The sequence below is a fragment of the Chrysochloris asiatica genome, unplaced genomic scaffold (genome assembly GCF_000296735.1).
Source record: "Chrysochloris asiatica unplaced genomic scaffold, ChrAsi1.0 scaffold00239, whole genome shotgun sequence".
NCBI classification, from domain to species: Eukaryota; Metazoa; Chordata; class Mammalia; order Afrosoricida; family Chrysochloridae; genus Chrysochloris; species Chrysochloris asiatica.
The window spans coordinates 876853-902477 of NW_006408757.1; the positions used below are offsets into that span (position 1 = coordinate 876853).

The 25625-nt window shown below is 39.4% G+C and overlaps 1 protein-coding gene and 1 pseudogene across 1 annotated transcript in view; both read right to left on the reverse strand.

Moving 5' to 3' along the window:
* The window catches only part of LOC102820342 (histone deacetylase 8-like), a 508909-nt gene that overhangs the window by 377696 nt on the left and 105588 nt on the right, over positions 1-25625 (reverse strand). The gene's annotated exons all lie outside the window — the stretch shown is intronic.
* On the reverse strand, positions 1569-2464 carry LOC102819578 (annotated as a pseudogene).

The window sequence follows — 25625 nt, forward strand, 5'->3', positions numbered from 1 at the left end:
CCTGCTTGGTCAGGTATTCTGTGTTGTTGTTGGCGGAGCTCTCTGCTATACTTCCACCCGATCCGCCATCTTGTTTGCTATCTGAGCAGTGTTTTTTTATGCATAAGGTCTATATGAGTTGGAACAAATTCAACAGAATCTAACAACAACAAAATAGGCAACATATTGAACAATGCAGGAAGCATCAAAAGAAGCTAGAAGGAAGTCAAAGAGTCATTGTACTAAACATAAAATGGTTGATGTAGAACCATTTCAAGTGGCAGCCAATGATACTGAAGAAATAAGTCTAAGAACTGATAGTATTGAAGGGAGAAATCAATAGTATCAGTATTGGACTATCAGTATTGCCTGGACTGAAGGCACTGGTGAAAAACAAAGCTCCAGGAATTGATGTAATACACCTTAAAATGTTTCAACAAACTGATGTAGCACTGGAGTCACGCAGTCATGTATGCCAAGAAATCTGGAAGATGGCTGCCTGGCTAACCGATTGGATGAGATCCTTATTTGTGCCCATTCCAAAGAAAAGCAACCCAAAGAAACGCAAAATCATCAAGCAATATCATTATTATCACACACAAGTAAAATTTTGCTGAAGATAATTCAAAAACAGCAGCACCAATACATCAACAAGGAACTGCCAGATGTTTCTTGGCTAAAAGCAGAATACCAGAAGTAAGTTTACTTGTATTTTATTGACTATGCAAAGTCATTAGACTGTGTGGATCATAATAAACTATGGATAACATCGAGAAGAATGGAAATTCTAGAATCCTTAATTGTGCTCATGAAAAACTTAAACACAGACCAAAAGGCAGTTGTTCAAACACAAGGGAATAATGAATGGATTATAATCAGGAAAGGAGGCCGGTAGCATGTTTATTAAGAGACTGGACTCCACTGCCAGGGAATTCTTAGCAATTGACATTGTAGCATTGTAGCTAATGTTCTTTTATGTGGGGATGTGCTGGCATGGTCCAAATGGATCCCTGGCTAAATGTGCCTTGCTGATTTTTGAGCAAAAGCTAGCAGTCCTTTATCTTTGTACTGGTAGTGGGTACAGTTGTTCTTGTTGTTAAGTGCTATTGAGTCGGTTCTGATACATAGAGACTCTGTATAGGGCTCCCAAGGAGCAACTGATGAGTTTGAACAGCCAACCTTGTGGTTTAAATCGATCTTGCACTCCAGTGATTCATCCTATAGCACTAGGGCCACTTCCTCCGGCCACAGCAGCTTGGTGGAGGGCCAGGATGGTGGAAAAGTGATTTTTCTTCGTATGATTTATTCTTTACTATTATTATTTTTAAATATCTGCTGTGTATCAGGTTTCCTTATTTAATAACAAAGCGATGAGTGATGTGGGGATTAAAATGAAGAGCATCAATTAATTTTACCTTCCTCCAACCAGTTAGCCCCAAATCTCCTGCTCCCACCTTTTGTTTCCAATTCTTTCCTTCCTTGAGTGGAGGAAGAACTTAATGCCAAAAGCCCTGGTATAAACCCCAGGGTCCTGTCTCCACAGCTTCTCTTCTTTCCTCTCCCACCTGTTCCTAGAAAGGGCAGGCACCTCAGTTTGAATGCATGGGAGAGTCCAGAGGGGCAACCTAGACAATGGGGAAAGCTTCCCCCTCAGGGAAAGGGACCGAGGAGTACAGAGTAGTAAAGTGAGGGCCTCCATAGCCTGAGATACCAAAATGGGGCCCTGGTGCCAGAGGAAGACACCGATATCCCTGGGAAAGGTCACCTAACAGCCTCAAAATCCTCTTGTGGGAGCAGTCACCGCTGGATAATTTGCCCTTCTGATTCCAGTTATAGAACCACGCTTGGACCATATCCTTCCCTAGGCTGAACTGCTAGGCAATGTGGCCAATCTGCTATAGTAAAGGTTTGGGCACTGCAAGAACAGGTTCTCCAGACTGTATCTCAATGGGTTCTCAATGCTTGTCCACTTTCTCTTTCATGCCTGCTACAGGAGGGTCTCCATTTTGCATACCTCCTGTAGGTTTTCGTTGTTGTCCACCTCCTCCATTCACTTCTGTAATAGGGGCCTCCGCTTACACATATTTTTTAAGCTGAGCTGTAGAGCCTCAAAATGCCAGAAAGTTGTTTGACTGAACAACTTCCCAAAGAAGGGTGAGCTCCGCATCAGCTTGGTGATCAACTTTTATTTTAACAGCTTAGCAAATTGCTCAAGGTTTTTCTGTCTTCTTTTGATATCCTGGGACTCCTCATGGATCTCTTCCATCTTCTCTTGTGTTCAGCTTCATGGCACTAGGTAGGGCAGTGTGGGGCTCCGGGGAGTTGCTCTCCCCCCACGGAGTTGCTCTCAACCCAAGCCCTTCACCTTCAAGTTGAGGGATCTTTGGGCCACCTTGGGGCAGTAGCCCCCACTAACCTGAGGTCCACAGTATGACATGCTTCCACAGAACTCGTACTGTGGAGGACATGGGGGAATGCCCTACATCTCACCACATTGTCCAACCTGTGGTCTAAGCCATGGTATTTTCAATAACCTCATATGCATGTGAAAGTTGGACAGTGAATAAGGAAGACCATAGAAGAATTGATGCATTTGAGTTATGGTCTTGGAGGAGAGTATTAAAAGTACCCTGGACTGCCAAAAGAACAAACAGATCTGTGTTGGAAGTACAGGCAGAGTGCTCCTTGGAAACTAAGATAGTCAGACTTCGTTTCTAGTACTTCGGACATAGTATCAGGAAAGACCAGTCCCTGGAAAAGGGTATCAAGTTTGGTAGAGTGGAGGGTCAGAGAAAAGAGGAAGACCCTCAGTGAAATGGATAGGCACAGTGGCAGCAGCAATGGGCTCAAGCATAGCAATGATTGTGAGGTTGGTGCAGGACCAGGCTGTGTTTCATTCTGTTGCGTACTGAGTCGCATTATAATTCATAATAGACCTTGAAATGTTCTTTTTGATGATGAATGTGACACCATTGCTCTTCAGTTTGTCATTCCTGCCATGTGATTGTCAGATTCAAAATGGCCAATACCCACCCATTTCAGCTCACTAATGCCTAGGCTATTGATCTTTATGCATTTCATATCATTTTTGACAATTTTTTATTTTCCTAGATCCATACTTCATACATTCCATGTTCCAATTATTAATGGATGTTTACAGCTGTTTCTCCTCATTTTGAGTAGTTTCCCTTAAGCAATGGGTCTCGAAGGCTTTACTGCATTCCTGCCATCACAGCCAACTCTACTTTGAAGAGGTGCTCTTCCCCAGTTGTATTTTGAGTGCTTTGCAATCTGAGGTACTCATCTTCTGGCACTATGCCTGACAATATTCTAGTGCTATTTATCATGTTTCAATATTCAATATTCTGGTGTTATCTGACAGTATTTCACTGCTATTCATAAGGTTTTCAGTGGTTAGAAATTTCAAAGTAGTATGACTCTCCTTCTTCTGAGTCTGTCTTAGTCTGGAAGCTCAGCTGAACCATGTCCTCCATGGATGACCTTGCCAGCATACAAATTACTGGTGGCATAGCTTCCAACATCACAGCAACATACAAGCCACCGCAGTGCAACAAACTGACAGGTGAGTGGTGGTGCATAGAAATACAAAGGCTTCAAAATGTTCATGGAAAAAAAATTCCATTATCTTTTCATTTGGTTTTTCTATGAACATTTTGAAGCCACCTTGTATAGCGATTTTTGAGCATTCTGCCACTTGGCCGAATTAATTTATTCGCTATAGTAACTGGTGAATCCAAGATTGGCAGGTAAGATGGAAGGCTGCTGGCTCAAATGCTACACAGGCTAATGACTCCCAAGATTGGCATGCAACATAGTAAGCCACTACCTGAAGCTCCAAGAATCAGAGATCAGATAATGACATGGCAGATGCAGGTTCCAGATCAACCAAAAAGCCACAGAAAATTTCCAGAATATCTCTATATATCAGATGCAGGTCACATTTCCAAGGAAATTTTATTGTGAGGTTTACATGGGAGAACATCAGCTTTACACTCATCCTATCGTATTTCATTTCATTGCAATGATTACAATCCCCTCCGTGCATTATCAAATAACCCCAAAAGGTACACCACACAGGCCCACCCCCCACCCCACAGCCACCAGCACACAGCTCTTCTCCCTCCGAGTCCAGTGTCCCCAGCCACTCTATCTGTCCATGTCATCGTCTCTGTCTCCATCCCTGGTGTCACTGCCTCTCTGAGTAAGGTCCCACTCAGTTCTTCTCACTTGATGGTCCCAGGGACCTCCACTCCTGGGCTGCAAAATCAATCACTCTCCTCATTTTGTCAAAAACCATATACCTCTATATTTCCTAGCCTCACAGTCAGTCCTGATGGCAATTATTCACTATTGTACCATAAGAGTCTTATCCCCATTTCCTTTCGCCACCCTGCCCTGCCCCGTCTGGAACTAGGGTCCCTCTTGAAAGCTTGTAAGCCAGTTACTTCTTGCCTTTATAGACCCCCCTCCCCCATTTTGGGTAGCCAGTGTCTATGTTGCCCATCGCTGTCAACCCTGTGTACCGAGGGGGTGCGAGTGATCCTCACTGTAAAGATTTGTTCCCTTTTTTGAGCTACTACATCCATAAGTATAGGTAAAGTACATTAAATTGTAGCAGGTTACTCTTTTTTTTTCCCCCTCTTCTTTCTTCTTCCAGCACTTAATTGGGAGAGCTAGGTTTACTGAACCAGGGAACTTGAGGCTGAGGCTTACGGTAGAGTGGTGTGCCCTATGAACATTTATATTCAGGAGCCCAAAAAGAGCTTTGTAAAAATACTGGAGTAGCTCTGAGGCAGGCAGGGCTTGATGGCAGATTAGGGAGAGGTGCTGTGCAGACCTCCATCAGCAATAACACAAAATACCAGATAAAGCAGTTTCAGGGGACAGTTCTGGAAATCTGAACTACATATAAAGGAATATTTATAAATATTGACGGCTTACTGTTAGTGGGATTTATAGCAGAAGCAAGAAAAGTGGCGTTTTCTGAGTGACAGCTGCTGACAGATGCCTGGCACAGCCATGTTGAGTGGGACTCAGTGGATGTGGGAACAGGAAAGAAATCCCATTGCAGAGACCTGACTAGTTGTCAGGGATAAAGCTGTGAACAAACTTTCTTCCGCTCATTTCTCTTTCTCTGTCTGTGCACCTCCACTCTGGTGACTAGAGAGGGGTGCCTGAGAGAGTGGATGCCCCCCCCACCCCTGGAGGGTTCTACTGTGCACACACACAAATCAGCTCAGCAAAGACCACTGGGCCCAGAATCAAAGAAGGAGGAAGCAGTCAACAGGAAAAGCTTAAAACAGCTCTGGCCAGGTGAGGGCTGTTTCTACTAGGAGAAACACCTTGACTATTTTGCTATGGTTTCCCTGTGTGTGTGTGTGTTGATTATAAACTTTAGTGTCCAATTTTTATTTCCTTTTTCTTTTTTTTTTCTTGGGGGGGGGGTAGGGTGGATTACAGACTTTAGTGTCCAGTCTGATCTATTATTATTAATATTGCTTTTTTCAGTCCCCCTTTTACCTTGGGGTGGGCTCTTTGTCTCCCTATGTTACACAAGAAGAGACAGAAATTATGGTCAAGCTACAATCATACCTTTTAAAACTCACCATCCGGGCAAGAGCCAATACCAGAATACCAGCTGTTACACACAAGAGACGCATTGATAACCAACACTTGCAAAAATTACTCTGAGATTAGAAATAATAAAAGTGAAAAGGAAGCCTATCTCCTGATCACATTTACCAGGAGGCAATCAGAAAGCTTAATAATATACCAACATACATTCATCTATTTATTGAAGATGCCCCAAACACAACTGAAGATCTCAGCTCATGTCCAGAAACTAGAAAGAATAGCTGAATCAAGTGAACTAGAGGCAGACATAGGATTTCCATTAGAAGAAGGGCAGGTTTTGGAACTGCCTGATAAGGAATTCAGGAGAATGATAATGAAGTGCATCCATATACTCCACAGAGGGGTTGAGAAAAACAAGGAAGAAGTCAGAAAAGTGCTACAAGGACCATCAATTATGATAGAAACAGCACTGGAAACAACAACTCAAACCCTGAAAAAAGAGGTCCAAACAATTAATAATAAAATATGAGAAGTGGACAGTACATTGAAAAGGCAAAGTAGTAGAATTGAAGAGCTAGAAGGCAGAACCAGTGAGCTTGCAGACAAATCTGTCAATACTGCTAAGATAGAAGAGCAAGCAGGAAATAGATTTTTTTTAAAAATCTGAAAAAATTCTGAAGAGGAATAATCTGAGAGCTATTCGGAGTCCTGGAACAGGAGGGATCTCAGAAGACCACAGAGGAGATAGTTGAAGAGCTGCTAGAAGAAACTTTCCCTAATACCCGGAAAGAAGACAAGATAAGCATTCAAGAAGCTGAATGAAACCAAGGAAGGACAGACCCCAAAAGAAAATCCCCAAGACATACCATAATCAAGCTCTCCAAAATCAAAGACAAGGAGAGAATCCTGAAAGCAGCTAGGGAAAAGAGAATTGTTACTTACAAAAGAAGAAAATCAGATTAAGCTCTGATGTCTAAGCAGAAACCATGCAGGCAAGAAGGCAATGGGGAGACATATATAATAACATTACACACACAAAAACCTGCCAACCAAGAATTGTCTACTCAGCAAAGCTGTCAATCAAATATGATGGTGTAGTCAAACATTCCTGGATAAACAGAAGTGAAGGGACTTTCTCAAAGCCAAATTAGAGCTTCAAAGCATCCTAAAGGGAGTTCTCTGGACTGAAAACCAACAAGAACAGACAATAACCAGAGAATCACATATGTGGCAACACCACTTGGAACTCAGTCAACAGATAGAAGAGTCCAGAACAGAACAAAACTACAAGAATGAATTCAGAGGACCTAGGAGGTCAGTCTATTATCAAAACAATTACAGTATGAAAGAAGGGGAAAATATAGGAACAGAGATCCAAGTAGTGAGGAGGTCAGGTAGACTTCAGAATAAAATAGAGTTTTATAAATAGAGGAAAAAGTTAATAGACTATAGGGTAACCTCAAAGAAAATTAATACTTCACAATATATCAAGGAAATGAAAATCCAAGAAGAAAATGGAAACATTAAAACTATGAAGAAACTGACAAGAAAGAGCACAAAACACATGAACATAGCACAAGAATGCTTGCAGAACAAATAACCAACAGCATCACAAAAAACAAACATAATGATAGCACTTATTTCATACCTATCGATAATGATAGCACTTATTTCATACCTATCGATAATTACAAGAATCGGGCAGTTCGAAACTACCAGCTGTTCTGCGGGATAAAGATGAGACTCGGAAACCCTGTACAGGGTCGCTATGAGTTGGAACTGACTCCACGGCACACACCAACAACAACAACATCGATATTTACACTGAATGTCAACAGATTAAATGCACCAGTCAAGAGACAGAGAGTGGCTGAATGGATAAGAAAACAAGATTCTTTTGTTGACTGGTAGGATTTAGCTGAGGTTTCTCTTATGATTTTCACAGCAACCTCTCTAGCAATTAGAACATATCTTACCAATTTCACTTTGGCAAAGTTTCCTTTCCCTATTGGGTTTTTTTTTTTCTTTTCTTTTCTAGTTTTTATTGTGAATTGAATGATAGTTTACATGGGAGAACATCAGTTTCACACTCATCCTATCATTTCGCTTCACTGTAATGATTACAATCCCCGCCATGCATCATCATTCAATAGTATTTGCTTTATTCCCTCTGTTTTTTGTTTTGTTTCACTTTTGGGATGTACACAAAAACATGCAGGAATATATAATTATTTAAACAAGCAAAGGGCACATTCTGCAAGTCTGCCTCCTGGCTGCCAGCACACAGCTTTTCTCTTTCCATGAGTCTAGAGTCCTCAGCTGCTCTATCTCTCCAGGTCTTCATCTCTGCCTCCATCTCTGATGTCGTTGCTTCTCTGGACAGGGTCTCCCACATTCCAATCATGCTCTTCTCTCTTGATGGTCCTAAGGTCATCTGTTCCTAGACTGTAAGATTAACTACTCCCTCCTTTATGCTACACAACTCCTACCTTTACAGTTGTGACAATTGCAGTTAGTCATGATAACAATTACTCACTATTGAATCATGAGACTCTTATCCCCTTCTTGATTCACCAGACCCATATAGACAAGATGGAAACTGTTCATTGGGGATTCTACATTCCCCTGCACACTATGAAATTAAACTACCTCTTGAAAACTTGGAAGCCAGTCACTTCGTGCCTTTATTGCCACCTCATTTTAGGCAGCCAATGTCTAAGTTGCCTGTCCCTATCAACCCTGCATACAGAGGGGATAGGATGAAGACTTCTTCCCTCTTAGTTGGTATTTTGAGCTACTACATCCATAAACATAGGTCAAGTTCATCAAATTGTAGCAATTTACACTTGTTCCTTTATCACATTTTTTAAATCTTCTTCTAGTTGAGTTGCGATCATCAAGTCATCAAAGTTATGTCAAATGGGTACTATCTGCAAGTTTGGGAGTTCTTGTGCATCTCCCCTCACTTCATATTAGCTGTACACTTCACTCTCAATTTTAGCCCTAACTTCTAAAGAGGTTGCTGTGAAAATCATAGACAAAACTCAGATAAATCCAACCAGTCTACAAAAGGTACCCTCGCTGGACAAATGAATGACCCACAGATGCTGCTTTTTGCGGACTGGAGCTGTATGAGGGCAGATTTGTGGGCCCTCCTGCTGGGAACCTTTTTAAAATTCCTGTCTATGGCTCACCCAACTTTTACTGATTTAAGCTGTGAACTGAACAGATTGATTTTAGGTGGCTCTTAGAACTACTGCAGGCCTATTGTGTTGGCTGGAATACACAGGAAAGTGGATGCAACTCTACTTTTCCCATTGGGCCCAGAGAAAGCTGCAAAACTGTGTGTGAATATGATATTAATTGTTGCTTCACTTAAATGAGTGACTAAAATATGTAGATGTGATGATATATAATTTCTGTTATATACTCTGATAATGGTGGTGGTTATGTGCCGTGGAGTCAGTTCCGACTCATAGGGTTCCAAGGCTGTAATTCTTTATAGGAGCAGAAAGTCTCAGCTTTCTTCCACGGAACAGCTAGTAGTTTCAAACTGCTGACCTTGAGGTTAACAGCCCGATTTGCAACCACTACACCACCAGAGTGGAGATAAAATTAAATGTTACTTTTCTAGTCAAAAAAATAATAATAATAAAATAAAACAAGATCCTTCAATATGCTGTCTGCAAGAGACACACCTTATACACAAAAACAAAAACAGATTAAAAGTTAAAGGATGGAAAAATATATACCAAGCTAACTGTGATCAAAATGAGCAGGAGTGAGTATATTAATATCTGATAAAATAAACCTTAAGTCAAAAACCAGCATAAGAGATAAAGAAGGGCATTATCTCATGATTAAAACATCAAATAAACAAGATGCCATAACTATAATAATATATATGCTTACAATGAAAGAGACCCAAAATACATAAAGCAAACCTTAATAAAATTGAAGAAAGAAATAGACAAATATACAATAACAGTTGAAGATTTTAATACACCACTTTCAGAAATGAATAGAACAACCAGAAAGAAACTCAACAAAGACACACAGGAACTAAACAACGCAATCAACTAACTTGACCTCATAGATATGTACAGAGCATTCAACCCAACAATAGTACAATACACATTCTTTTCCAGTGCACATGGAACATTCCCCATAATAGACCATGTGTTAGGCCACAAAACAAGCCTCCATACATTTACAAACATCAAAATACTACAAAACATCTTCTCAGATCACAATGCTATAAAATTAGAAATCAACAATATGAAGACCAAGGAAATAAAGTCAAATACATGGAAACTGAATAACACCCTGCTGAAAAGAGACTGAGTAGTAGAACAAATAAAAGTTTAATTTACAAAATTCCTAGAAACAAATGAGAATAAAAATACATTACCAAAATCTTTGGGACACAGCAAAAGTAGTGCTGAGAGGACAAATTTTTGCAATACATGCACACATCAAAAAGATGAAAGAACCAACATTAACACAACATCTCTAATAATTAGAAACAGAACAACAATGTAAACCTACAGTCACCAGAAGAAAAGTAATAATAAAGATTAGAGCATAAATAAATGAGATAGAAAACAGCAAAACCATAGAAAGAATCAACAGGACAAGAAGCTGGTACTTCAAAAGGATTAATAAAATTGACAAACCATTGGCAAACCTAACAAAAGAGGGAGAAGACACAAATAACACACATAGGAAACCACATGGGTGATGTCACAACAGAACCAATGGAAATAAAAAGGATAACAGAATACTCTGAAGAGTTGTACTCCAACAAATTTGAAAATCTAAAGGAGATGGACACATTTTTAGAAAAACACAACCTACCTAAACTTACACAGAATGAAGTTAAAAAAAAACTTGAACAGACCTCTAACAAAAGAAGGAACTGAACAAGTCATCAAAGAATTCCCAACCAACAAAAGTCTAGGTCCAGATGGCTTCACTGGTGAGTTTTACCAAAAACAGGGAAGAGCTGTCACCAATTCTACTCAAATTATTCCAGAATATAGAGGAGGATAGAAAACTTCCCAATACATTTTATGAAGCAAGCATAATCCTAATACCAAAACCAGGGAAGGACATCACTAAGAAAGAAAATTATAGACCATTATTCCTTATGAACACATATGCAAAAAATCTTAACAAAATACTAGCCAACAGAATTCAACAGTACATCCAAAATATAATACATCGAATGGTGGATTAGGGAGACATGCAGTGCAAACCTCCAGCAGCAATAACACAGAATACTGGATGAAGCAAGTTCTGGAGACAGTCCCAGGACTACGAACTACACATAAAGGAAGATTTAGAAAGTTTGAAGATTTATAGATAGTGGAATTTGAAGCGGAAGCAAGAAAATGTGTTTTTTCTGATTGGTCAGCCCAGAGCAGCCATCTTGGGTGAGATGGAGCAGGGGAAGGATCAGACCCACTGTGGATGCCTGACCGATCCTCAGAGTTAAAGGCATGGACATTTTTTTTTTTTTTTTTGTCTCTGTTCATTGGTCTCTCATTGTCTGCACACCTCCATGCAAGTGACTAGAAGGGGTGTCTGAGCGAATGGACACCCCCACACACACACCCAGAGGGTTCTACTACGCACACACAGAGATCTCCTCAGCAGAATTTTAAGGGAAAGACCCCACTTAAAAGCAAATGGCAGTGCAAAACAGCCAAAGCCAGCCCTGAACTGTTAATCACTAGGAAAAAAGTCTAAGAGACAGAATAAAAAGAAAACAGGCCAAAAATTAAATCCTGAATTACATCATAAAGACCAACAGTGACACCTTGAAATTTGTCAGGCAATCTTGAAGGCAAGAAGCCGAGAGGGATATTTAAGTCATACTCAAATTTTGCTACAGAATTATTTTTTTTCCTTTTCTCTTTGCTGCAACAATTATAGACTATAGTATCAAATCGGAGGGGATTTTTTTTTGCTGTCTTCCTGTCCCTATATTACACGAGAAGACACAGCAATTGTGGTTATATATTCAAGCAACAATCACACTCTATAAATATCACCATCCAGGCAAGACCCAATACCAGCTACTATACATCAGAGAGACAGCCAACACCTGTGACAGTTACTCTCAGGTGTGTAATGGTGGTGGTGGTGGTGGTTATGTGCCGTGGAGTCGGTTCCGACTCATAGCAACCCTGTTTCCGAGGCTGTAAATCTTTACGGGAGCAGAAAGCCTCATCTTTCTCTCACATAACTGCTATTAGTTTTGAACTGCTGACCATACGATTAGCAGCCCGACTTGTAACCACTACACTACCAGAGCTCCTTCAGTTGAGTAATAAGAAGCATAAAAAGAGAAGCCCATCTCCTGATCACATCTTCCCAGAGGCAATCAGAAGCATGATAAAACACCAACATACATTAATCTAATTATTGAGGTCACAGCTAACTATTGAAGATACCCAAGAAACAAATGACCACATTAACACATGTGGAGAAACAAGACAGAATGACTGGAACAGATGAGCAGAAGATAGATCTAGACATCACATTGGAAGGAGAACAGGCTTTGAAAATGCCTGAGAAGGAATTCAGGAGAATGATAATGAGGTGCATCCAAACGATCCACAGAGGGGTTGAGAAAAATAAGGAAGAAGTCAGGAAAGCACTACAGGAACAATCAAATGAGATAGATACAGCACTGAAAACTATCCAGAACCAACAAAAGGAGGTCCAAAAGATTAATAATAAAATACCAGAAATGGACAATACACTGAAAGAGCAAAGGAGTAGCACTGGAGAGATGGAAGCTAGAAGCAACGAGCTGGAAGTCAGATCTCTCAATACTACTAAGATACAAGAGCAAGAAGAAAAAAGGATAAAAAAAATCTGAAGAAAGTCTAAGATTCATGTTGGTCAATATGAAGAGGAATAATTTAAGGATCATTTGCATTCCAGAACAGGAAGAATCACACAAATCCACAGAAGAAATATTTGAAGAGCTCCTGGAAGAAAATTTCCCTAACAAACTGAAAAACGAAAAGATAAGCATTCAAGAAGCTCAACGAACCCAGGAAGGATAGACCCCAAAAGAAAATCCTGAAAGCAACTAGGAAAAATAAAAGTGTTACATACAAAGGAAATCAAATCAGATTAAGCTCAGATCTCTCAGCAGAAACCATGCAGGCAAGAAGGCAATAGGGAGACATATACAAAACCCTGAAAGGAAAAAACAAAACAAAAAAAACCTGCCAACCAAGAATACTCTACCCAGCAAAGCATTCAAATCAAATTATGACGGTGTAATAAAAACATTCCTGGATAAATAGAAGCTAAGGGATTTTGCCAAAGCCAATCTAGCACTTCAAAACATCCTAAAGGGAGGTCTGTGGACTGAGAACCAACAAGAACAGACAAAACCCAGAGACTGACATACATGGCAGTACCAACCGGATCTAAATCGACAAATGGAAGAGTCTACAACAGAGCAAAACTATAAGAATGAATTCAGAGGATCTGGGAGGTCAGTCTATGATCAAAACAAGTACAATGTGAAAGAAGGTAAAAACATAGGAGCAGATATCCAGGTGGTGAGGAGGATCAGGTAGATTACAAGATAAAAGAGACTGTTTTACATGGCGGGAAAACTTAACAGAATATAAGGTAACCTCAAAGAAAACTAATAATTCACAACACACCAAGAAATTGAAAATCCAACAACATGTAAACATTAAAACTATGAAGAAACTGACTAGGAAGAACACAAAAAACATGAACTCAGCACAGGAAGGCACACTGAACAAAGAAATCAACATCCATTCCTGATAAAAATACTCAACAAAGTAAGAATTGAAGGGAAATTCCTCAGCATAATTAACAGCATATATACAAAACCAAAAGCCAACATCCCTCTTAATGGAGAGAAACTGAAAGCCTTCCCTTTGCGAACAGGAACCAGACAAAGATGCCCTTTATCACCACTCCTATTCAATAGATGACTATTGAATAAGAGATGACCATACACATGGACCTCTCTAGATGGAATACATAGAAATCAAATTGACTATATCTGCGGAAAGAGACGATGGAAAAGCTCCATATCAAAACAAGGCCATGGGCAGATTGTGGAACAGACCATCTATTGATCATATGCAAATTCAAACTAAAGCTGAAGTAAATGAAAACAAATCCAAGAGAGCCAAAATATGACCTTGAATATATCCCACCTGAATTTAGAGCTCATCTGAAGAACAGACTTGATACATTAAACACTAAAGACCAAAGACCAGAAGAGTTGCAGGATGACATCAAGAACATCATACAAGGAAGAAAGCAAAAAGTCACTGAGAAGAAAAGAAAGAAGGAAAAGATCAAAATGGATGTTAAAAGAGACACTGAAACTTGCTCTCCAGCAGAGATGCTAAAGCAAATGGAAGAAATGAGGAGATTCAGAAGAGGACTTAAAATGATGGATATCATTGCTGATGTCTGATGGATCTTGGCTGAAAGCAGCAAATACCAGAAAGATCTTTACTTGTGCTTTATTGACTATTGTGTGGATCAAACTATAGACAACATTGCAAAGTATGAGTATTCCGGAACACTTAATTATGCTCATGAGGAATCTGAACATGGACCAAGAGGACCATAGTTCGAACAGAACATGAGAACACTGAATGGTTTAAATTAAGAATGGTGTGCGAAAGGGTTGTATTCTTTCACCATACTTATTCAACCTGTATGTTGTTGTTGTTAGGTACCGTGGAGTGGGTTCCGACTCATAGTGACCTTGTACAGGGTTTCCAAGGCTGTAAATCTTTACGGGAGCAGAAAGCCTCATCTTTCTCCCACGGAACAGCTGGTAGTTTCGTACTGCTGACCCTGAGGTTAGCAGCCCGATTCGTAACCACTACACTACCAGAGCTCCTTATGCTGAGCAAATAATCTGAGAAGCTGGGTTATATGAAGAAAAATGTGGCAGCAGGATTGGAGGAAGACTCTTTAACAACCTGTGATATGCACATGATACAGCCTTGCTTGCTGAAAGTGAAGAAGACTTAAAATATTTACTGATGAAGATTAAAGAGCACAGCCTTCAGTATGGATTGCATCTCAATGTAAAGACAACAAAAATCCTCACCAATGGACCAATAAACAACATTATCAATGGAAAAAAGACTGAAGTTGTCAAGGAGTTCATTCTTCTTGGATTGACCATCAACACTCATGGAAGCAGCAGTCAAGAAATCAAATGACATATTGCATTAGGCAAATTTGCAGTTCAGGACCTTTTTAAAGTGTTGAAGAGCAAAGATGTCAGCTTGAGGACTAAGATGCGCCTGACCCAAGCCATGGTATTTTCAATAACATCATATGGATGCGAAAGCTGGGCAGTGAATAAAGAAGATCGTAGAAGAATTGATGCATTTGAGTTATGATGTTGGAGGAGAATTTTTAAAGCGCCATGGGCTGCCAAAAAAACAAATAGATCTGTGTTGTAAGAAGTGCAGCCAGAGTGCTCCTTGGAGGCCAGGATGGCCAAACTTCATCTCTCATACTTCAGACATATTGTCAGGAGGGACAATATGTCTGAAGAAGGGTATAGGTGGAATGTCAGAGAAAAAGAGGAAGACCCGCAGCGAGATGGAGTGGCAAAGAGGCAACATCAATGGGCTCAAGCGTGGCAACAATTGTGAGGTTGGCCCAGGACCGGACAGTGTTTCATTCTGTTGTGCACAGTGTCACTATGAGTCAGTACTGACTCAATGGTACCTAACAACAATAACAAATTGGCAAAGAGGAAGTTAAAGTCTATTTGCAGATGATATGATCCTATACATAGAAAACCCAAAGACGCAGCAAAACTAACTACTGTAACTCATTGGAAGATACATCCACACCTTGACAGCGTTATTGATTATGTGCCGTAGAGTTGGTTCCAACTCATAGCGACCCTGTACAGGGTTTCTGAGTCTGTAAATCTTTATGGGAGCAGAAATCCTCATCTTTCTCCCACGGAATATAGTGGTAGTTTCGAACTGCTGACCTTGAGGTTCACAGCCCGATTCCTAACCACTAGGCTACTATGCAAATATGAAATACTTGTGTCTCACCAAGAAATTGAATAGGAAGTTAACGATATAAATAAGGTGTGGGGGTGGAACCATGCAAATAAAGTAGATGGAACCCTACTGAAAGGGTTGGTCAATAAAGTCAGTTTGATCCACAAGGTCAGCAGTTCAAGTTCACCAGCTACTCCTAGGAAACCCTATACAGGGTCGCTATGGGTTGGAATCAACTTGACAGCACTTAACAACAACAAAAGCTTAAAATGAGTCATCCCAGATGCTGAAAGGGGTGATCTCTTAGGCGTGGAATGCATCCTTTGAAACCAGTATCCCTGAGCTAAGAACCTCTTGCATTCAAGGGACAGAGAGCTGTGACACTGGAGATGGTGACTGACAGCAAGAAGCAGAGGCAGAGAAACAATAACAGAGGCAGCAGAACCAAGGAACTGGCACAAGACAGAGCAATAGGCTTCCTGGCCCATGATTAGAGAAAGCTTACTGGCAGAATGGGGTGCCTCTGGGTATTTGTCAGGAGAACTAAGTTTGTCAACGTATGGACCCAGAGCTGAACACCTTTGGACTGAGACTTATTGGATTACTGGGGTGCCTGAGGGCACTTATCAGTAGAGCTAAAAGGACTTTGCAATATTTGCCCAAGCAGAGCAGAGGCCAGGCTAAGGGCAAGGGTCAGATAGTGGCCTGCCTATGGCACTGTAGTTTTTTATCCGAATTGGTAAATGGTCGCTTCCTTAATAAACCCATAACAGTATTATCTGTGAGTTCTGTGTAGCCACTGTAACAAGTTATCAAACTTAGTAGAGTACTGTGGGAGGGACAGTTGTTGCCAGAATTAGCAAAGAGTTAGAGGGTGGAGGCATCTGTGACTTTTGCCTTATAGGAATCATCAGCCTTGGGGTGTTGATGCAGATCTAGATTTTCCATGCCCCTTGTGAAATTAGAGGTCAGTCTCCACCGCCATACCATTTTTACAAGACCTCAGACAGTACTCACCACACTGAGATGTAGAACATATAACGTATTAACTATATTATACCAATGAAGTGTATTGTCTCAGAAAACTATGATTCTAAGTCTTAAAAAAAAAAAAAAAAAAAAAAAAAACTAATCCTGTGAGGTGATAGATGTCTAAGAAGCATTATCTTTTCATTCCATTTTTCCACAAACTTTTTTAAGCCCTCCTGTGCACGTGTGCATGTGTATAGGGTTAAGTAAAAACCTATTGCTACCAAGGGTTCCATTTCATACATGTAAGGGTTTATTAAAAAAAAAAAAAAAAACATGTTCAAACCAGCCTATGGGATCAGTGAATGGCTTCAGACAAGATCTCTCAGTAGAACACTTTGTTTTTTTGTTTTTTAACAAACAAACAAAAAAAACCCAGTCCAATCAGAGAAATGGCTTCTGAGATTATCTGCTGGGCCATTTATATTCAAGGAAGTGAGGACAGTTCAGAAGGTTATGGTGACTAGTTTTTAGGATTCCAAAGGTGCAATCTTGATTTCCTCAAAGGACACAGTATAATGATGGGGGCTTATTGTAAAGAACATTTTGAGGAAATTGAAAATGGCAGTGGTAAGAAAAAGGCAAATAAAGTTGTACTGAACAATTTTTTTTTCCATCATGACAATTCACTTACTCATTCTTAGAGGGTAACAAGGGCTTTCCTATGAGAATTTTGTTGGGAAACCTTAACCTATCCACCACTCCAGACTATTATTTGAGTCCCTCAAAGATGCCAAACTGTTATTTTTACGTGGAGTAAATTATAGAGTGCAGACTTCTTCGGGAAAGAAGTGGTTGGAAACACCACCTTAACAAGTGTATAGACCTAGATGGAAGATATGTCAAGACACAATAGATTTGCATTTTGATATTCTTGTTTGAAAAAAAGCTTCTATTATTTTGTAGCAATACTCTTTTACTTATCTCATGTGTGTGTATATATTGTTGCAAGATTATATGTTGTTGTTGTTAAGTGCCGTCGAGTCAGTTCCGACCCATAGCGACTCTGTATAGGGTTTCCGAGGAGCAGCTGGTGAGCTAGAACCACCAACCTTGCGGTTCAAACCAACTTGGCAGTCCAGCACATTAACCCACAGTGCCACACCAGGACTCCAAGATTATATATAACTTATCATTTACAAACACATTCGTTTTCTTGTGTATATCTTAGTGGCATCAGTTCTATTAGTCAAAATGTGCATACTTTATCCACATTCACTGCTGCCTTTCCTGTTCCTATAAATAAGAAATGAATACTACCTAGAGAATGACATATCCTTGAGCTTCTTCAATGTTGCAGCATTCCTTTTTAATGCAAAGTATTATTCCATTGTATGATTATACCATGTTTTGTTTATCCATCAGTTGATGAACATTTGGATTGTTTCCACTTTAAATTACTTTGATCAAAGCTGCTATGAACATTCATGTATAAGTTTTTGTGTGGACATATATTTTTGTTTCTCTTGAGCATATATCCAGGAGTAGAAGGGCTAAGTCATATGGCAATTCTAAGTTTAACTTTTTGAGGAACTGTCAGACTGTTTTCCCATTTTACATTTCTAGGAGTGCTGGTATGGCGCTGTGGGTTAATGTGTCAGACTGCAAAGCCGTTTGAACTACAAGCTTAGTGGTTCAAGCTCACCAGCAACTCCTTGGAAACCCTATACAGGGTCCCTATGGGTTGGAACTAACTCGATGGCACTGAACAACAAACAACAACCTGCAATGAGGGTTCTAATATCTCCACATCCTTACTGGCATTTGTTATTGTCCATCTTTATAGCTATCTTTGTCGTTGCTGCTAAGTACCTTCGAACTGGTTCTAACTCATAGTGAGGGTACCCTGTCCAGGGTTTCCAAGGAGTGGCTGCTGAGTCTGAATTGCCAATCTTGTAGTTCAAACTAACTGTGCAGTTTTGATTTGCATTTTCCCTGATCACTATTAATGTTGAAAATTGGTCATTTATATATAGATATATATGTATACATATATCTATATTTTTTGAGAAATGTCTATTCAAATACTTTTATTTTTTCAACTGGGGTTTTAGCCTTTTTGCTGCTGAAATAGTTTCAAATCATATATTTGATAAGGTTCTTTCATCCACAATACACATAAAACTTTATATGTATACAAACCCTTATCAGATATATGATAGCAATTTTCTCATATGAGAAATACAAATTTCTCATCTATATTTTCTCATTTTCTATGAGTTATCTCTCTATTTACCTTAAGATTTCATTTACAAGACAAAAAATTAAAATTTTCATCAAGTTCAATTAATCTATTTTTTATTTTGTCACTTGCCTTTCGGTGGTTGTATCTATGAAATTTTCAATAGTCTCCCCTAACACCATAACTCAAATGCGTCAATTCTTCTATGGTCTTCCTTATTTACTGTCCACCTTTTGCATGCATATGAAGTTATTGAAAATACTATGGTTTGGGTCAGGCATACCTTAGTCCTCAAGCTGACATCTTTGCTCTACAACACTTTAAAAAGTTCTTGTGCATCAGATTTGCCTAATGTAATACGCTGTTTGAATTCGTAACTGCTGTTTCCGTGAATGTTGATAGCTGATCCAAAAAGAATGAAGTCCTTGACAACTTCAAGCTTTTCTCCGTTGATAAGAATGTTGTTTATTGGTCCAGTGGTGAGGATTTTTGTTTTCTTTACATTGAGGTGTAATCCATACCGAAGGTTGTGCTCTTTGATCTTCATCAGTAAATGTTTTAAGTCCTCTTCACTTTCAGCAAGCAAAGTTGTATCATCTGCATATCACTGGTTGTTAATCAGTCTTCTTCCAATCCTGATGCCACGTTTTTCTTCAGAGAAACCAGTTTCTTGGATTTTTTGCTCAGCATACAGGTTGAATAAATATGGTAAAAGAATACAATCCTGTCGCACACCTTTCTGAATTTTAAACCATTCAGTGTTCCCATGTTCAGACTACTTCTTGGAGGCCAGGGTGGCCAAACTTCATCTCTCATACTTCAGACATATTGTCAGGAAGGACCAGTCGCTGGAGAATGATACCGTGTTTGGTAAGGTGGAGGGTCAGAGAAAAAGAGGAAGACCCCCAATGAGATGGACTGGCAGCATCGATGGATCCAAGCATGGCAACAACGGTGAGGTTGGCCCAGGATCAGGCTGTATTTCGTTCTGCTGTGCATAGGGTCGCTATGAGTCGGTACCAACTCGATGGCACCTGACAACAACAACAAACAACAACAAATCTATGAAACCATTACTACTTCAAGGTCACAACATTTGCTCATATGTCTTCTAAGATTTCTGTTATTTTAATTATTATATTTAGATCTTTGATCCATTTTGAGATAATTTTCATGTATTTTATTTTGCATGTGATTATCTAGATGTTGTTGTTGTTAAGTGCCGTCAAGTCGATTCTGACCCATACCGACCCTGTATAGGGTTTCCAAGGTTATGCCAGTATTATTTGTTGAAGGTATTATTCCTTCTTTATTGAATGTACTTGGCTGAAAACCAATTGACTATATCTGCATAGCTTGATTTCTGGATTGAAATTCTATTTTAGGAGTCCCAGTGATGCAATCTCAATGTAAAGAAAACAAAAATCCTCACCAATGGACCAATAAACAACAATCTGATCAATGGAGAAAAGACTGAAGTTGTCAAAGACTTCATTCTTCTTGGATCAACTATCAACACTCATGGAAGCAGCAGTCAAGAAATCAAATGATGTATTGCATTACGCAAATCTGCTACTGAAGACCTTTTTAAAGTGCTGAAGAGCAAAGATTCCAGCTTGAGGACTAAGGTGCACCTAACCCAAGACATGATATTTTCAATAACCTCATATGCATGTGAAAGCTGGACAATGAATAAGGAAGACCATAGAAGAATTGATGCCTCTGAGTTATGGTACTAGAGGAGAATATTCAAAGTACCATGGGCTGCCAAAAGAACCAACAGATCTGTGTTGGAAGAAGTGCAACCAGAGTGCTCCTTGGAAGCCAGGATGGACAAACTTCATCTCTCATACTTTGGACATATTGCCAGGAGGGAGCAGTTGCTGGAGAAGGATATCATGTTTGGTAAGGTGGACTGTCAGAGAAAACAAGGAAGACCCTCAGTGAGATTGGCAAAGTGGCAGCATCAATGGGCTCAAGCATGGCAACAATTGTGAGGTTGGCCCAGGATCGGGCAGTGTTTTGTTCTGTTGTGCATACGGTCGCTATGAGTCGGTACTGACTCAATGGCTCCTAACAACAACAACAACAAGTGATGCAACGGAGTCCTGATGTGGTGCTCTGGGCTAATGCACTGGACTGCAAAGTTGGTCTGAACCACAAGCTCAGCGGTTCAAGCTCATCAGATGCTCCTCAGAAACCCTATACAGGGTTGTTATGAGTTGGAAACAACTCAATAGCACTTAACAACAAAAGTGATGCAATAGTTGCCAACTGAAAGGGTGGCAGTTTAAACCCACCAATCTCTCCTTGGGGTAAAAGATCAGGCGATCTGTTCTCATAACAACTACATCATAGGAATTCCAGGATCAGATGCACTGGTGAATTCTATGAAACATTTAATGAAGTAATAATGCCAACTGTTTACAGTGTCTTCCAGAATATAGAAGCAGAGGGATTATCTCCCAACTCATTTTATGAGATGTTGCCAAAAAAAAGGACAAATTAGTATGTCTTTTGAATACTGACAAAAAATCCTGAACAAAACTCTAGCAAACTGAAACCAGCAACATATAAAATGGATAACACACTATGACCAAATGTGATTTATCTCAAGAATGCAATGTTTGTTTAATACCAAGGTCAACTGGCATAACACAGTCAACAAAGAAAATGTTCTACATTCTACTTTGGTGAGTAGTAACTGGGATTTTAAAAGCTCATGAGTGGGCCTTCCTAAAGTACAAGTATTGGTCTCTTTCAGCACAGAGAAAAAAAAAGAGTAATAAAAATTGAAGATGCTTGGAATCAATTAGTCTATTGGACTAATAGAAACATAAACATCAGTCTCCACAACCCTGAGATTAGAACAACTAGATGGTGCCCAGGTACTACTATCAACTGTTCTGAAAGGGATCACATTAGAAGGTTTTGGATAGAGTGGGAGCAAATGTGAAACAAAACTAAGTTATAAAAAGACCAGGTTTACTGGTCAGAAAGAGACTGAAAGAACCAGAGACTGCAGTCCTTGGTCACCCTTCAGGTCTGAAACTGAACTTATTCAAGGCTCAATTTTCAGTCAAGCAGTAGATAGATATATAGGGGGGACAACAACACTAATGAGGTATGTACACCATGACATGGTCAACCATTTAAAATCAAAAGTGCAGTATTTACCTAAGGACAAAATTCATAAGGCTTGGGAAAGAAGGTGGAATAGAAACAAGAATCACAGGGAGGAAGTGGAATAACTGATGTTACATGGAGGGGATTGTAATTATTGAAATTAAATGAAGTATATGATTTGCTAAATATAAAACTGGTGATCTGCTCTGTAAATCTTCACTCAATTTACAATAGAGTTTTTTTTTTTAATCTACTAATGTAATATGCTGAATCAAAAGAGTAAAAAACCATATGATCTTTCAGTAGACTATAGAAACAGCATTTGATGAAATCCAACATTCTTTCATGATAAAAACACTCAACAAGCTAGGAATTAAAAAGAATTTCCTCAACCAGACAAAGGGTACCTATGAAAAACCTACAGCTAACATCATACTAAACGGTAAAAGACTGTTTGCATTTACTATAAAATCAGGACCAAGATAAGGATGTCTCCACTCTCCCCACTTCTATTCAATATTTTACTGGAGGTTTTAGCCAAGGCAATTACACAATAAAAAGAAATAAAAGGCATCCAGATTGGGAAAGAAGGAAAAATATCTGTATTTGCAGATGACATGAGCTAATATACAGAAAATCCTAAGGATTCCACCTAAAAAAAGAAAAAGATTAGAGCAAGTTTACACGACACAAGATACATATAGAAAACAATTGCATTTCTATACACTTGTTGTTAAGTGCCATCGAGTCGGTTGCGACCCTGTACAGGGTTTTCCGAGGGTGTAAATCTTTACGGGAGTAGAAAGCCTCATCTTTCTCCCGCGGAGCGGCTGGTAGTTTCGAACCGCTGACTTTAGGGTTCACAGCCCGATTCGTAACCACTACGCTACCAGAGTTTCTATACACTAACAACCAATAATCTGAAAATTAAATCAATATTATCACCACTTAAAATATCACTCAGAAAGAATAAAATATTTCAAATTTGTATGGTAAGCAATTTACCTTTTCCTGAAGACAGGTTTCGTCTTTGCCCTCAGATTCTGCAAAGTAATCTCTAAACCCTTGGAATGTTAAGCCTGATAAGAGTGTCTTTGTCTGGGGGCCTTGGATCACTGGATAGTCTTAAACATTATGATTTAGAGTAGAGACTGACCACATTGTTGTTGCTATTGCTAAGTACCTTAGAGTCAGTTCTGACTCATAGTGACCCCGTATAGGGTTTCACCAACCTTGCAGTCCAGTGCTTATCCTACAGTGCCATACCAGGACTCCTTGGAATGTCAAGCCTGATAGGAATGTCTTTGTCTGGTTGCCTAGCATCACTGGATAGTCTTAAGAATATGATTTAGGGTGGAGAGTAGTGACACTCAAAAGACCAAAACTTGATTTTGCATGGGGACTTTGAATCATGTGCTATTAGGTTCACCAAGGGGCTGGAGAATAAGGTCAGCCACATGAGCAGTCAATTATGAAGCCCCAATAAAAATACTGTGTGCACTGTGTTGTCATAGAAACCTTGGTGGCACAGCGGTTAAAAGTGTTCAGCTGTTAACCAAAAGGTCAGTCATTCAAACCCACCAGCTGCTCCAAGGGAAAAAGTAGTAACCTGATTCTGTAAAGATTTAAAGCCTTGAAAACTCTACAGGGGGCAGTTCTACTCTATCCTATAGGGTTGGTATGAGTCGATTTTGCCTTGACAGCAAGGGGTTTCAGAATGGGTATACACATCAATACCAAAAAAGTAATGTTGTCCTGATCTATTTGCTACTCTCTTGGCCTGTGTCCTATGTCCTTCTTCCTGGGCTAACTTCAGCCTGTATTCTTCCTCTACAATAAATGGTAACTATAAAAGAATGAATAAAAAAAGGTGATGGTTTTTCTGATGTGGGAAGATGCCCTTTAGAAATTTATTCACGTCATATAATTCAATTGTGGGTTTTTAACTGCAATTAGCTAGAAACTCTGAAATGTGTTTTTGTAATTGTCTACCATTTTCTACAGATCTGTAGTTATTGGAACTTCTGTAAGTTTCCATGATTGTTGGCAGGTCAGGACAAGTGCCGCTTTTCTAACTCTAACACTGGCATTTAACAGCACCCCCACCCAAGTCCAATAGCCTTTATGATCCAGGGTTCTACTTAACAAATTGAGTTTACTTTCAAATAAGGTTTTTTGTTTTGTTTTGAACTTATTTACTATACTAACTGATCAAACTATTTCAGGAACATGGCAACAGTGCTTCGATTGGCATTTTATTAAATAATGGTACATGTACCCTTATAGGGTACATGTATTTTAGATCTGTATTTTAGATCTGTAATGGTTATAGTATAGGAGGAAAAATTCAGCTAAATGATCATAGATGAGAAGTATACCAGAGATGGAAAGCAAGATGACTTTTCCAGAAAATAGCAAACTTTTCAGTGTTCTTTACCTTTAAACGTCTCTTTCTCATGCAATTTTAAGCCTTTTAGTACCCTTGTGTCTCTGCTTTACTCTAGACAGAACTCATAAGCCTGTTTTTATGCTTTGACCTACATGTAAATTCAAACATGTCATATGGTGCTATGAAAAATAAAAAAAAAATAAAATTCTCTGGAATCTGCTCTGTACTTTATGTGACTCACTGAATATGTATTGAAAATACCTACATTTTATAAATAGTAATACCAAAGTAAACCTTGAAACACATTCCTGAAAAGTTATGTGATAACAAACTCATTGTAAATCAAAACTTAAATTCACCAGAGACAGTAATTCAAGGAACCTGGCATAATGAAGGCTCTTTATATAAAGTGCATATTCGATTCAATTACTGTATCCATCAATTTAACTACTTATTTTTTTTTTATTTCCTGAGTTTGCTTAAATTGAAGCATACCTGTACTTAAGAGAGTCTGAAATCAATATCAGAACACATTAGCTTTCTTTTCCTCTCTATTAGGTATAAAAATCATATAAGTTTCAACTTGTAGCAACTCTATATACAAAACAAAAGGAAACACTACACAGTCCTGTGCCATCCTCACTATCTTTGTTATGCTTGAGCCCACTGTTGCAGTCATTGCGTTATTCTATATTTTTTGCTGACCTTCTCCTTTACCAAGCATCATGTCCTTTTCCAGAGATCGGTCCCTTCTGATAACATGTCCAAAGTCTGAGATATGAAGTCTCGCCATCCTCACTTCTAAGGGGCATCTGGCTATACATTTTCCAAGACTGATTTGTTTGTTCTTCTGGCAGTCCACAGTACACTGAATAATATTTGTCAACACAATTCACATGTATCAATTCTTACCTTGCTGTTGTTGTTAGATGCCATCGAGTCAGTACCGACCCGTAGCAACCTTATGCACAGCAGAATGAAACACTGCCTGATCCTGGGCCAACCTCACTACTGTTGCCATGCTTGAACCCATCGATGCTGTCACTTGGCCAATACATCTCAATGGAGGTCTTCTTTCTCTGACCCTCCACCTTACCAAAAATACTATCCTTCTCCAGCGATTAGTCCCTCCTGACAATATGTACGAAGTATGAGAGACGAAGTTTGGCCATTCTGGACTCCAAGCAGCACTCTGGCTGCACTTCTTCCAAAACAGATCTATTGGTTCTTTTGGCAGCCCATGACACTTTCAATATTCTCCTCCAAC